Here is a 12,216-nt window from a genome sequence, read left to right as displayed (position 1 = left end):
GAAACCACCATGTTGTCACACTGCTACTGACATGTCCTCTCCACCAGCCTTCTGGAAACAGTTTCCACATCTTTGCTGTCTAATCCAGGCCTGCCCAGAAAGTGTGGCCTGGAGATCTGGGGCAGAGCAGACCCAGTAGCCACGGGCTTCGCCCAGGGCCCCTCTCCGCAGCTGCGGCACCACCCACCCGCCCTCTCTGCCAGCCCCTCGCGCTTCTGGCTCTGCTGCCCTCTGCTGCCCCCCACTGGCCACAGGCATCACTGCGCTCAACTCCTCAGGCCCAGCATGGATTGGGGCCTTTATCACAGGAAACAGAAGAGGCCGCAGGTCCGAAGGGAAGCAGCCTCTCCCGACTCCAATCCCAGGTAAAAAATGTATCTCCGGAAATGGGAACTCGAGAAAATCTTTACTATTACATGTGGACTAAAAACACTCTTGTGTTCCCCAGGGGTGAGAATACCCGCCATGTACGATGGGAGTTGTTGCCGCAGGTATTTTCTTCCAAGTGTGGACTCGAGGCAGGACTCCCAGGAGGCCGGGGCAGTGGGAGAGAAAGACGGAGCCTGGGAGAGAGTCTGATAGGCAAACTAAGTCAATAAAACAAGACGGACTATGGGGACCGCATCGTGATGCTGGACGTAAAAGAGCCCACGAAGAAGCAGGATTGAGCCCCAAAGAGCAGCGCGGCCTCTCCGGGCTCATGTTTTCCACAAATACTACAGGAGGAAAGAACCATTGATGTGTTTGCAGTTTCCAGGATACTTTAGCACATAATACTGCATTTGCTTTCACGCCACCTGAGATAGTCGGGATGTGTGTTCCCTCCAAATCTCATGTCGAAATGTGATCCCCAGTGCTGGAGGTGAGGACTCGTGGGAGGTGTTTGAATCAAGGGGGTGGATTCCTCATGAGTGGCCTGGCGCCCTGCCCACACTAACCAGTGAGTTCTCAGTCTGTTAGCCATCGCTAGATCTGATTGTTAGGAAGAGCCTGGCACCTCCTGCTCTTTCTCTCGCTTGCTCCCTCCCTGCCCACGCGACACACCTGCTCCCCCTTTGCCTTCTGCCGTGAGTAAAAGCTTCCTGAGGCCTCACCCGAAGAAAGTGAGGGTGCCCTGCTTGTGCAGAGGGCAGAACCAGGAGCAGAATAAACCTCTTTGCTCTATAATTAGCCAGTCTCAGCTGGCCACTGTAATCCCAACACTTTGAAAGGCCAAGGCGGGCAGATCTCTTGAGGTCAGGAGTTGAAGACTAGCCTGGCCAGTATGGTGAAACCCCATCTCTACTAAAAATAAAACTAAATTAGCTGGGTGTGGTGGTGCATGCCTGTAGTCCCAGCTATCTGGGAGGCTGAGGCAGGGAATTGGCTTGAACCCGGGAGGTGGAGGTTGCAGTGAGCCGAGATTGTGCCATTGCACTCCAGCCTGGGCAACAGAGAAAGACTCCATCTCAAAAAAAAAAAAAAAAAAAAAAAGGTCGGGCACAGTGGCTCAAGCCTGCAATCCCAGCACTTTGGGAAGCCGAGGTGGGTGGATCACGAGGTCAAGAGATCGAGACCATCCTGGTCAACATGGTGAAACCCCGTCTCTACTAAAAATACAAAAAATTAGCTGGGCATGGTGGCACGTGCCTGTAATCCCAGCTACTCAGGAGGCTGAGGCAGGAGAATTGCCTGAACCCGGGAGGTGGAGGTTGCGGTGAGCCGAGATCGTGCCATTGCACTCCAGCCTGGGTAACAAGAGCGAAACTCCATCTCAAAAAAAAAAAAAAGAAAAATCACCCAGTCTTGGATACTCCTTTTTAGTGACACAAAATGGACAAACACACCTTCTGATGTGGTAATACTGTTGACACTTTTTTTCTCAGAAGGAAACAGAGATTCTGGGAGATTTAGTGGCTTGGCTGAGGCTTATTTTTACAAACAGCGGAGCCTAAACTCAAAGCCAAGTCCAACTCCAACCCCGGGGCTCTCTCTGCCTGCACGTGGGTGAGGCTGTATTGCACAATGATCTAGCCACGCAGGCTACAGTCACACCACCCTGAATGCGCCTGAGCTCATCTGCTCTAGCCATACAAAGTAAAAGCACAGGCTTCTCCCGCATCAGGGAACCAGGGTGCAAAATGTGGCGCTCCTATTTACAAGCTGTGTGCCTTTGGACAAGTTGCTTAACTACTCTGAGTCTCCCATGGTGTGTCTCCACATGGGTGTGTCTCACGGGGTTGTTTTAAAAAGCAAACATGAAGCAAACACGTAGTAGGTACAATTATGACGGTCACAAAACTTACCATGTGTATATTTCCCAGTGCAATTTTCCCAACATGTCTAGTCTGATTTTGTGTTTTCCTAGTAAATTCAAATTCAGCCCCATTTTGTTATTTCAGCTGTAGGAGAGAAGACCCCATGGACACCTCATCTCCAAAGCAAGTTAGTTGCTTTAATCCCTATTCTCCACAAATGGGGATCTGAAGCTCAGGGAAGGTAAGTCATTCCTTCGAGGTCACACCGATAATACATGGTAGAACCAGGATATGAACCCAGATTTGACTTTGAAGCCCCCACTCTTTCTAAGTCCCTGTGGTCTGTAGCTACGGGAAGGATTGTGGAGGCAAGCGAGGAAACAGGGACCAGTTCGGCTGCTGTGATGGTCCAGGCGAGAGATGACAGCGGTGTGATAACAGAGGAGATAGTCAGAAAGGGGGAGACCGAGGGTATGTTTAGGGATACAGCTTGCAGGCCTGACTGATGGATTGGCCTGCTTAAGGGCTTTTGGCTTGAGGGGCTGAGTAAGGATGCTGTTTCCTGAAATGGAAAGATCAGAGGAGAAACACATGTCATGGAGGGGACAATCAAGGATCCTGCTTTGGTCTTGTTAAGTTTGGGTGCCTATTAGTCAACCACGTAGAGCTTTTGGATAGATAACTGGGTAAGTGCATCTGGACCTCAGTGGCGAGGGCAAGACAGGAGATATTAGCCTAGAGGTGACACTTGAAGCTGGCGGATTCCACGAGCTCACTCGGGAGAGAATGAATACAGAGAAGAGGTCCAGGACTGAGCCCCTGGGCCCTCCAACATTTGGAGATCCAAGGTGGTGGGGGTACCAGTGAGCTGGAATGTGGTATCCTAGAAGTCCACAGGAGTCCATGTGTCAGGAAGGAAAGAGGGGACAGTTCAATGTCCATGAGAGGCTGTGTGAGAGGAGGACCCGGAAGTGGCCAATGGAGTCTGGCCTATGACCTTCGTTAGTGCAGATAACCCGCTGAGCTCACCCAATCCCCATCTTTACCCCATTCTCTGACCTTTTATGTACTCTTTGAGGCTCTGCTGTCCCTCTTGCTACTGTTTTTAAGGCTGAAAACACATTTCCACTTTAACTCTCTTTCACGTCATGATTCAGCAAATAAACATTATGCAAATAAACATGCAGGTCCTATGTCGGTCACTGGGGACACGGCCATAAGACGTGGCCTTGACTTGACGGTGGGAACTTTAAAGGGAGCACAGTTATGTGGGCAGTTCCTTACAGTAGATTCTGGTCATGTTCCGTTAGAAAAACATCCTGGAGACTCTGGGAACACAGAGAAAGGCGAGGGAGAGCTTCACAGAGGAGGTGATACTTGGTCTTGGCCTGGAGGGATGAATAGGCGTTCAGCCAGCGGGTAACAGGATTCCCTTTGCCCTGACAGAGGGAATGGAGGCACGAGAGAGCACGGTGATTGGGAAACTGCCCTTCCTTGGGCAGCTGGAGCAAAGAGTGAAGGTTAAGGGCGTTGAGAGGCTCAGGGCCCAAGTCTTTAGGAACCGGAAGCATAAGGCTAAAAAACTTGGACTTTGTAGGCCAACATTTCCTCAAGAATTGCCTCTAACCATAAATCCCAAGTTTGCTCTGCAACATCAATAAATCCCAGGGTCAAATCCACGGGACCTGCTGCAGAGGAGACCCTTCCTCCTGGAGATGCTCTGTGTCCATTAGCATTTAAAAGGCCAAACACTACAGGGGAAAAAGAAAGAAAAGAAAAGAAAGGAAAGGAGAAGGGAAGCAAAGGGCAGGAGAAGGGAGGGGAAGGGAGAGAAAAAGAGGAGAGGAGCCGGGCGCGGTGGCTCAAGCCTGTAATCCCAGCACTTTGGGAGGCCGAGGCGGGTGGATCACGAGGTCGAGAGTTCGAGACCATCCTGGTCGACATGGTGAAACCCCGTCTCTACTAAAAATACAAAAAATCAGCTGGGCGTGGTGGCGCGTGCCTGTAATCCCAGCTACTCAGGAGGCTGAGGCAGGAGAATTGCCTGAACCCAGGAGGCGGAGGTTGCGGTGAGCCGAGATCGCGCCATTGCACTCCAGCCTGGGTAACAAGAGCGAAACTCCGTCTCAAAAAAAATAAATAAATAAAAATTAAAAATAAAAATAAAAAGAGGAGAGGAAGGACAGGAAGGAAGGAAGAAAGGAAAGTAGGAAGACTGGAAGAAGGGAAGGACGAGAGGGAGGAAGGGAGGGAGGGAATTTACCTTCTGATTTTCCAAACATACATCCCATGTGATCCTTGGGCATGTAATGCATACCGGCATCTCCACACAAGTAATGCTGCCCAGTCGCACAGTGGGGAAAGTTGTACCAGGGCTGGGGATCATTCATGGTTTAAGCAGGAGAATGGCTCCCCCGGAGGCATGAGAGTAGGAGGATGACCATGCAGGGGCCTCATTAGCCCTGGAACCCATAGATGAAAACCAAGTTCCTCCCTTTACCCTGGGGCTAAGAACACCTTCTTTATTTCTTCAGCAGGTATCTGTTGAGCACCTTCTCTAGCCAGCTGTGCTGATGCCGGCAGAACAGTGCAGAAAAGACTCAGGCACAACCCCTGCCTCATGGTGCTTTCTGGCTTAAGACACTATTCCCATAATCATATAGATTGAGCTTTGGAGGAAAATACACAGTCCTGTGAGAAAGGAACCTGGCATCCAGGATGGTTTTCCTTAGTAAGTCATACCTGGGCTGAGATCTGAAGGACAGGCAGGAACAGGCAAAGAGGAGAGGTGTTGGGGGAATGACATTCTGAGCCCCACGTGCAAAGGCCCTGGGGCAGATAGAAAAGTACTGCAGCTGTGACCAAAGGGAGAGATGAAAATGGTTGCTTCCTGATCACTTAGCAACTTCTCATCTATGCCTGGATATGCCTGGCCACACATTAGAAGGAATGCTCTAGGAAGAACATCCAGAAAGCTAACCAGAGGAGCAGCAGCCTGCACTGGCATTTTCTGCTTAACAAAGGAGAGAATGAGGAGTGGAGAGGGCTCCCGGAGGCCTGGCAGGTTAACTCCAGGGCTTCAGATTCAGCTCTCTGAGGCTACGCTTCCATCCCCTTGTGAGTGCCTGGCTTTGCACAGAAAACTTCCTTTCTCAGAAAGGGCCTTCTCTCCCATCTCTTGAGCCAGGAGGGTGAGCGAAGCACTGTGCTAGGTGTCTCCCACACATAAGTTCAAGTTTCCAGGCACCAGGATGTCCCTACAGGGTCCAGTCTTAAGGTTCATCCTTCACATAATATGTGAGCAAAACGGTCCCCGCACGCATCCCACATATGATAGGAAATCCTGCAGCCCCGACAAGCCCTGACGAGACTTATGTTTCTCCTCAATATCATTCCTATCCAGTTTCTCCTTTGGCTGAGTCTCAGTCTCACTGGGGTCTTGCCTCCTGTCAGCAGAACCTTCTCTCTCCCCTGAGCTAACCCAAAGAACTGTGCAGCCTCTCCTTCGATTCCCCAAAGCTCCCGGGAGTGCAACGCCGTCCCACATGAGTGAGTTTCACTGGAGGTTTGAGGATAACAAGAGTGGTCAGACGGCCCAGCACATGACTGAAAATCAAAGCCACGCTCTTGAGCCTCAGCCATTCCTGGTAAGGTTCACTGGCCGTGGCTCATATTCAAGCCTATCTGTTACCACCACGTCGCTCAGGCTCCCCGTCTCTCAAAGCCCTTCTTCCATCTCTTCTCCTATATCTTGGGGAGACACCCATCATCTTGGATGTCTTCAGCTGAATTCACCAAGAAGACCTGACGTAAGGATGTGAGTGCAAGTCATTGTTTTGGAGGTGCTCCCAGGAAGCATGGGTCGGGGAACAGGGAAGACAGAAGGGAAGGGGAGGGAAGAGAAAAAGAGGGAAGAAGATGGGGAGGGAGGGAAGAGAAAGGGAAAGGGAAAGGAAGAAAATGAGGGGAGGGGAAAGGGGGGAGGGGAGGGGGAGGGAAAAAGAGAGAGAAGAGGGAAGGGGAGGGGAAGGGATGGGAAGAGAGGAGAAGGGAGAGGAGAGGGGAAGGGAGACAGAAAAGGAAGGGGAGGGGGAGGAGAGGGGAGGGGAGGGGAGGGGAGGGGAAGGGAGAAAAGGAAGGGGTTTGGGAAGGGGAATGGAGCCAATACAGAGTACTGATGAGCCATCACTGTGGGCAACAGGGGCTCCATTTCACTGGAACCTCTGTGAGACGGTGTGGAACACATCTCAGAGTCAGCCCACCCAAGGGTCAAAGAAGCTGTGTTTAGCCTCCAGCTTCCATCCACTATTGGCTGAAGGCTGCTGCCAGTGGCAGTGACTCCCTGGCAGGTCCAACCCACCTCTTGGGCAGGCTCTGAGAAAGCCCTCCTTGGGAGGCTTCGGAACCCGCAGAGGCTGAGCTTGGAGGGCTGGGGCACAAGGGCAGCGGCAGCTCCTGCTCCAGTGGAGCGGGCAGGGCTGCTCTGCCTCGCCACAGCCTGCTGAGCCCATGCCCTTGGAGGAGGGGAGGCATTTTTTCCCTCAAAAAGCAGCCATCAGGCATGTGGCTAAACAAAGGACAACCCACCCTGGAGAAAAATTACGCCTCTTTCCCAAAAGACAAAGGGTCTGCACACAGCGGTGGTTTGAACAAAGCAGTTGCTTCTGTATACCATGAGGTAGATCCTGTTATTACCCCCACTTCATAAATCAAGTAACTGAGGCGGAGGGAGGCAGTGAGGGGGTAACAAAAGCCAAGATTCGAACTCCGGTCTTCCTAATGGGACAACCACACGAACTCTCAACTGCTCTGCGGGGCCTGGGAGCAGGGCTTGGGTTAGGTGTACGAATGCACAAAGCTTTGCCATTTATAATCACATCCTTCTCCCCCATCCTGTGTGCCGGGGCGGGGGGGCTGCTCTTGTTGTGACCATTTTACTGAAGAGGAACCAGAGGCATGGACAGATTTAAGTCATGTGCCCAAGTTCCCATAGACTTGAACCACGTCTGTCTGAGAGCAAGTTGTTGAAACCACCCCCTTTAACATCCTTGAAACGCAAGGTTCCAAGGGCTGATGGCTCCAGGCGAATCCATCCCCAACATCAAAGGCTGCAGCTGCACCAGAGGGGGAACCAGAGAGAGGCGTGATCTTCTGAGACAACAGGCAGGGTGATATCCTAAGTGTCCCCATCGTCACCACCATCATTCCCATCATCCACGGGTGGCAGGCACCGCCCAGCCTTCTGTTGTTGAGTAATCAGGAGATTCACAGAAGGAAATTGGATCTGAAGAAGAGATGGCCATGAGCCAAGAGGAGGGGCTTAGAGTGGTGAAGAGCACACGCCGCCTAGGTCTGAATCCCAGCTCTGACATCTGCCAGCTGTGTGAGCTTGGGCAAAGTACCTAAGTGCTCAGTGCCTCAGTTTCCCCATCTATAAAACAGATAATGCCATCTATCTCAAGGGTTTCGGGGAGACTATGTATAGAGAGAGGCTAGAATGCAGGGTGTGCCACGGAAATATCAGCAATTATTAAATTGGTGTTCAGGGTAGACTCCAGTCCCTTTGGGAATCGTGAGAGCTAAGCAGGGAATCTGAGGCAGAAGATAAGTCATATGGAGTTAACCTGAGGCAAAAGTTGAGAGGAGAATGGCTGGGACCTCCCCAGGCACGTGGTTAAGAGCAGCGTAACTAACACAGATCTCATGTCTAGTGAGACAGGCCTCCTCAAGCCCGCCCTCCCCAAGGGCGCCCCTGGATTGAGGACTGAACATGGATGTCCTGTGGGTGACCGGCCTCTGTAGGTAGAAGTGGAAGCGTAGCCAAGAGTCTGGCCTTTGGAATGTGCTAGAGCCAGACCTGACTCCGAGCTCTACCGCAAGTTACTGTGCTGTTACACCTGTGAAACGAGAACGGCCAAGGCTGCCTCTGAGGGTTGACCAGTAGGCGGTCCCGGTGGCCACTCTCCCCTTGAAGTCCTCTCCTCTGACTGCTCCCTTCCAGACTCCAGCATGGCCTCTTCTTCATGCCCCGCCTCTCAATACGTCGTCCCTGATGGCGCTGTCCTGGGCCCTCCCCACTTCTTGGTCTCACACCATCGCTCTGAAATCGCGTCCACCCCACGGCTTCAGTCACCACCTGCAGCACAGCTCCCTCCAAGTCTGCCTTCTCTGCACACACTTCCGTCTATCCCGAGCTCCAGATCCTCCTTCCAACTGCCCACTGGACATCTCCACCTCCCAAGCAAACTCAACATATTCAAAACCAACTCATCAGCCAGGTGCAGTGGCTCAGGCCTGTAATCCCAGCACTTTGGGAGGCCGAGGCAGGCGGATCACCTGAGGACGGGAGTTCAAGACCAGCCTGACCAAGATGGAGAAACCTCCTCTCTATTAAAAATACAAAATTAGCCAGGTGTGGTGGCGCATGCCTGTAATCCCAGCTACTCGGGAGGCTGAGGCAGGAGAATTGCCTGAACCCAGGAGGCAGAGTTTGCAGTGAGCTGAGATTGCACCGTTGCACTCCAGCCTGGGCAACAAAAGCGAAACTCCATCTCAAAAATAATAATAATAATAATAACTCATCATCTTTTTTCCAACCTGCTCCTCCCATCTCAATAAACAGCATCACCTTCCACTTAGCCACCAGGGCTAAAACTGCACTCCATCTTCCACCACTTCCTCTCCCTTAGCCAAGAAACTCTCTCCAATCCATCCACTGCCTTAGACCAGGCCACCGTCACCTCTTGCCTCCGTCTGCATCCATCCTTCATCCTGCAGCCAGTGCAATCTTCTCAAAACACAAATGTGAATGGCATCTCCCAGCTCACACTCTTTCACAACTCCCCAGTGTCCTCAGGATCAAGGCCAAGCTTCTGAGGCTGGAATGCGTGATTTTCACCAACTAGGTTCTCCCTCTCTTGCTGGCCTCATCTTTTACCTCCCCGTACAGATACACCCTGGAGCCAGGATTTCAGCTTGGCTGCTCCCAGGATATGCCCACCCTACACCCTGCCAGGTAGGGCCAGGTCTGAGTCATTCTGCATCTTCCTCAGCCAGCAGGGAGAATGAGTAACCTGCATTGTGTCTGTCTAGGTGAGAGGGTTTATGAAGACCGGGAGGCATAGGGGTGGTGACTGGTGGCACAGATGTGGGTTCTGTAGGATGTAGTCCTGGCACTTTGTCTTGAAGGAGGGAGGCTGGCGCAGGAAGGACAGGTGCTGTCAGCAAGAATGCCACCTCCCTCTCGTGACCTTTACCAAAGACATTTTCTCTGAATGTCAGGTTCATTAGACACAGGATGGGGGGTGGAGGAATTGCTGTAAAGCTGAATGAGAGAGAGGACGGACAGACAGACAGACAGATGTTACCTGGATTGTGATAAACCAGCCTGCAGGGTGAGGAGACAGCCCCTCTACAGGCACATCCCTCCTCCATTCGAGGGACAGAACCATGCTCATCCTCCTCTGACTGAAGGTCTCTGGGTCAGGGCTATGTCTCTCCTTCAGAATGGAGTTTCTGGCCAGGTGCAGTGGCTCATACCTGTAATCCCAGCACATTGGGAGGCCGAGGTGGGCAGATCACCTGAGGTCAGGAATTTGAGACTAGCCTGACCAACATGGAGAAACCCCGTCTCTACTAAAAATACAAAAAAATTAGCCAGGCGTGGTGGTGCATGCCTGTAATCCCAGCTACTCAGGAAGCTGAGGCAGGAGAATCGGTTGAACCCGGGAGGCAGAAGTTGCAGTGAGCCGAGATCACACCATTGCACTCCAGCCTAGGCAACAAGAGTGAAACTCCGTCTCAAAAACAAGTAGAGTAGAGTTTCCACCACCTCCCTTCATGTCCATATTGTTCCTGACCCAGGGTCTCAGTCCATAGTGCTCACCAGCTGATCCATTAAGATTTGGTGTCGTGATTCTCAGGAGGGGCAGCTACACTTACCCCACCACCCGGCCACTCCCTGGGACATTCAAAATAGGTCCCTGGACCTGAAGCATCTTTTCCTGCCCAACCCTCTTTCTCTAGCCCAGTCCATCAGCTGAGGATCTGTGTGTCTGACTCAGAAACCCACTCCAGGTTCACCTCATGTTATACATTAGAGAAATAAATCAGATATTTGCCCCACTCTCAAGGAGCTCCTAGTCTCATGAGGAGGACACACAGATATATAAATATTACCAAGTGGTGGGCTCGGTGTCATGACACAAACAGGTGCAAGGTAGAGATGTGCTGCAGAAGAGAGTCCCTGTAGGTAGAGAGTCATGCAGGGTTTCCTGTGACAAGGTAACATCTGAGCTGGGCTTTGAAGGATGAATAGGAGTTTGTCACTTTGTGTGTTCTTTCTAGGCGACTTGGTTTCTGAAAACAGAACAGCCTGCTTCTGTGAGCTGTGAGCTCTCTGAAGAACACAAGGTGACTCTGAGTCATTGTCCTTCAGGCCACTGTCACTGCTGTGCAGCATGGTCAGAGCCCTGGAGAGCAAGGAGCCCACAGATCTCACTCCTGCTCCCTGCCTCCCGGTTCCCCTCCAGAGCCCTCAGCATAATTGACGGTGCAGTGATGCATGCTGGGTACTTCTGCTCCCAGACTAGCAGCTCTCTCCCAGTTTGCTGCCGCCAGAGCTCCCAGAAAATGGGCTCCCATAACATTGGCTAGGGTTCCGTGTGTTAGTGCCCAGGCACATGCTGGGTTGGGGGAGTCAGGGACAAGACCCAGAAGAGCAGGCTTCTCCTGTCTGGGAGCTTCCAGGCTTTATACACACATGCACACGCCAGCCTCAGAACCTCATCCCCCATCCACCCCGTCTCCACCTCCCTGAAGACCTTGGTCCCCTCCTGGGGGTAAACTGACCCTGACTCCACAGCTCTTCCCGGCAGCTCTTCCTCTTCCTGCCCACCGAGGGGCTCCTCTGCCTTCCCAGAAGCTGCCATCGCCCATCCTGAATGCGGAACAGCTCCACTCGGTGCCTGGCTAGGCACCCTCACAGCTCCTCAGCTGCCAACTCGGTCTTCACGCCTCCCAGAGGATCAGCTGTTGGCTGGTGCTGGGGATGAGGGAGACAGAGACAGGGAGAGATGCGGTGCAAGGAAGGGAGAGACCAAGAGCGGAGAGACAGAAGGAGGAAGGCAGAGGCAGAGGCTGGGAAACAAGGGCAAGAGAGAGCCAGAGTCTCCGTGAAGGGGAAGTGGAGAGGATAAGACAGGTGAGGGAGAGACAGAGAGAAAGGAAAGGCTGGAACAGAAGAAGGTGGCAACTCTGAAGGCGACTCATCTGCCGAAGTCCATTCCTGCCATTGGAAGTGACTGAGACACAAAAACTCGGGTTTTTACACTCCATGCAGAGAAGACAGGGAAGACATGACCTGCAGTGCACCAGAGGAGGGGCTGAGTTTCCAGGGAGGTGGGGGAGCGGGAAGAGCACTTAGGGTTTAGCACATGAGCAGCACAAATACACACCCATGCACACGCACACACACACAGAGAGATATATATATACATATACACACGCATGCACACACAGAGATATATACATATACACACACATGCACACACAGATATACATATACACACTCATGCACACACACAGATATATACATATACACACCCATGCACATGCACACACGCACACAGAGATATATACATATACACATGCATGCACACACACAGAGATATACACATATACACACGCATGCACACACAGAGATATATACATATACACACACATGCACACACACACACAGAGAGATATACATATACACACACATGCACAGAGATATATATATACACACATGCACACACACAGAGATATATACATATACACATGCATGAACACACACAGATATATATACATATAATACACATGCAAACACACACAGATATATATACATATATACATGCATGCACACAGAGATATACGTACATGCACACACACAGATATACATATACACATGCATACACAGAGAGAAAAAGATATACATATA

The 12,216-nt window shown here is 51.6% G+C and overlaps 2 long non-coding RNA genes across 6 annotated transcripts in view; both read right to left on the bottom strand.

Moving 5' to 3' along the window:
• Positions 1-387: 387 nt before the first annotated feature.
• On the bottom strand, positions 388-6,220 carry LOC141580231 (uncharacterized). Its single transcript, XR_012512378.1, has 2 exons — positions 4,980-6,220; positions 388-3,625 (listed from the first exon to the last, which is right to left on the bottom strand). It is a non-coding gene; the product is annotated as an uncharacterized LOC141580231 (long non-coding RNA).
• Positions 6,221-6,350: 130 nt separating this feature from the next.
• The window catches only part of LOC120365907 (uncharacterized), a 66,826-nt gene continuing 60,960 nt past the window's right edge, over positions 6,351-12,216 (bottom strand). The window contains exons 4-5 of one of the 5 annotated variants that reach the window (XR_012512376.1): positions 9,605-11,280; positions 6,351-7,521 (exon numbers count right to left, since the gene is read on the bottom strand). This is a non-coding gene — a long non-coding RNA (uncharacterized LOC120365907). Of the gene's footprint in view, positions 11,281-12,216 lie in introns of all 5 variants that reach the window. The other 4 variants (XR_012512375.1, XR_005580738.2, XR_012512377.1 and 1 more) reach the window with 4 other exon arrangements.

This window comes from Saimiri boliviensis, chromosome 11 (genome assembly GCF_048565385.1).
Source record: "Saimiri boliviensis isolate mSaiBol1 chromosome 11, mSaiBol1.pri, whole genome shotgun sequence".
In the NCBI taxonomy this organism is placed as follows: domain Eukaryota; kingdom Metazoa; phylum Chordata; class Mammalia; order Primates; family Cebidae; genus Saimiri; species Saimiri boliviensis.
This window is presented reverse-complemented; position numbering and strand designations above follow the sequence as displayed.